The sequence below is a fragment of the Mesocricetus auratus genome, unplaced genomic scaffold (assembly GCF_017639785.1).
Source record: "Mesocricetus auratus isolate SY011 unplaced genomic scaffold, BCM_Maur_2.0 Super-Scaffold_100015, whole genome shotgun sequence".
Classification (NCBI taxonomy): domain Eukaryota; kingdom Metazoa; phylum Chordata; class Mammalia; order Rodentia; family Cricetidae; genus Mesocricetus; species Mesocricetus auratus.
In genome coordinates, this window is record NW_024429198.1 from 28,511,338 (window position 1) to 28,513,825 (window position 2,488).

General features: G+C 44.6%; 1 long non-coding RNA gene across 1 annotated transcript; it reads right to left on the reverse strand.

Moving 5' to 3' along the window:
* Nucleotides 1-305: 305 nt before the first annotated feature.
* LOC121144246 lies at nucleotides 306-1,949 on the reverse strand. The gene is made up of 3 exons (XR_005881561.1): nucleotides 1,269-1,949; nucleotides 1,027-1,162; nucleotides 306-567 (listed from the first exon to the last, which is right to left on the reverse strand). It is a non-coding gene; the product is annotated as an uncharacterized LOC121144246 (long non-coding RNA).
* Between the last annotated feature and the right edge of the window lie 539 nt (nucleotides 1,950-2,488).

A 2,488-nucleotide genomic window follows, 5' to 3' on the forward strand; every position in this document is an offset into this window, starting at 1 on the left:
AACTTGTGTGTATACAATTCAGAATATGTGTGGTTACCTTCTAGATTAAATTATTACATTTATTTTATGTTCTGGAGGAAACAAGTTTTTGATCTAAACATGTGTGTGTGTGTGTGTATGTTTTAAGTCTTTTTAAATTGGTTACAAATTTCTGGTTGAGTTATTTTAACGAAATTGAGTTTTCATGATTAGACATCGACATATTTCCACCCTTTTATACATATTTAGCGACAGACACATCCAAGGAAAATCAGAAATTCACTTTATAAACCAGGAAAGGCTCAACTGGGATTTCTTTCCTATTTAATGGACATCAAGGTGGCACTTTGATATCATCCACCATTTTACATTGCTTTTCATACAAATCAAAAGAATTTTCAACTGTAGTTTTTTTCCTATGGCTTTTCTCCTGAAGCCTGTAAAAAATACTAAGATTACTGTTTTGTTTGTGTGGCTTTTGTTAAAGATGTCTGCTGACCAGTGTGTGGGGACAGTCACTTCATTCTTCATTGGCTTCATTCTGTGACTGTCCTCAGACCAGGCCAAGGTGGTAACTAATTCTTCAGGCTGTACAAAGAGACAGTGAGGGAGCATACACATAAATCAATGTCAGAAATACCTGCAAAGCTGCTAACTAACTCTGACCGTTCCTTCAAAACTTCACCACTTAGACCCGACCCTACCTTATGGGGGCTTTTTACGATTGCTCTAGCAATGTACCTGCCACCAGGAAGGAGGTGGCCCTACAGTCCTAAGTAGATGCACTTAGCTGTAATTACGAGGGTCTACTCTGATAGACAGAGGGAGAGGCTGAGAGTGAGTGGACCCAGCACAGGCACCTGCTCCATCTTGCCTTTGCTCATCGCCTGTGTGAAAGAGTCCTCAGGGGAGAGAGGACCATCCAGGAATACCTGCCCAGCAGGGTCTTGGCGGAGGCTTGCACAATGGCTCTGTTTACTACCTGGCATCCTCCTGGAGCTTCCCATCCCCATTCTAGCTAGGTTTTGTCCCCCATGAGTTCCTCACCTCTAAGAGCCATCACCAGTATGAGAACATCTGAGCAGGAATTGTGGTATTTCATCACGCACAATCAGAAATCACAGCACAGTCCCTTCATGCAGAATGCACACATTCTTTCTGCTCTCCAACAGATTGTCTGCAGCTGAGTCACAGCAGGAGGCAACAGGGTAGGGGAGGAGGATACACTCAGGGCTTCTGCAGCAGAAGGAAAACTCCAAACCCACCCTAGGGGAATAAGATGGGCTCACCCTGCTTTATCTTTGGGATATAGAGAGTGAATGTGAAGATCAGTTTTGGAGCTGGTAGGATTCTGCAAGTGTCCCAGCCTCCAGTACACCATCAAGTTTCATCAGCAGGGTCAACCTGCCTGACAGGAAGATGGCATCACTGGTCCATTGAGTGTATTTAGAGCAGGTAGCAGCATCCTTTTTGCACTTTGCCATCAAAGAAGAAGGTACAGCAGAGTTTCTGCATTCTCTCTGGCTGGACTCAGATATGACAGCCTCTAGAGACAGACATCAGGTTTGTAGCATAGACATAGTTTCACCTCATAGCCGCAATCGGTGTAGACAGTGACTGCAAATGCAGGATGCCCTGTGCAATTCAACAGAAGAAAACAACCCTGTTAGCTGGTGCCTTCAAGCTGTGGGTTTAGCTTTATGTTGGGAGCTCAGAAAGAACCATGGGCTCTTTCGCTTCACAATTTTTTTTTCTGGATGAGCTCATTTAACTGTTCCACCTGAAGGCGAATTAGACAGGATACTTATGCAACTGCCGTAGTCCTGAATCAGGGTTTTCTAAATTTACACTTGAAAAGCCATGTAGAAATTCATCCCTGGGCCTGGGGACTATCACCAGGGTATAAGCTCTGAGATGACAACAGGGGATAACTTCAGACAAACTCCAAACACAGCAGCAGAGAGCGACCTCATGTCTGCAAAGACAAGGAACAAAGATGCATTCCACAACTTGGATGTGGGAAACTGCCCAGCTCCTTATTTATACAACGCAATGAAAGCATAGCCACAGTCAAGTGGAAGAAAGTAGGTCAGAGGCTGCCCTTGGGTGTGTAAGCTCCATCAGCTGCCGTTGACTTCCTAGAAACCCCGCTTGTGTTACTAAGAGAAATACGAGCTGACCTTGTGCACTCTGGAAGAGCTGGAGCCCAGATTCCCACACTTGACCTAGATGACTTCCCATCACCACAGTTGAACACTCATTAACTACAATGTTAGCTGCAGATGCAAGACCAATAGTGAAATTGAAGTAGTGATTATCACCATTGCCTTGGAAACTGCTGTGACTCCCCCATACCTCTTCCTCAGCTCCTAACAGCTGGGGCTTAACCATAACCCTAATGTCTCCTCTCCCACTAGCCAGTCACTATGAGATGATAAATAAATCAGCAGGCTCAGCCCCTGTATCTAGGCTTTCAACTGGATTGTCTTCTGATAGAATTTATCTCAGG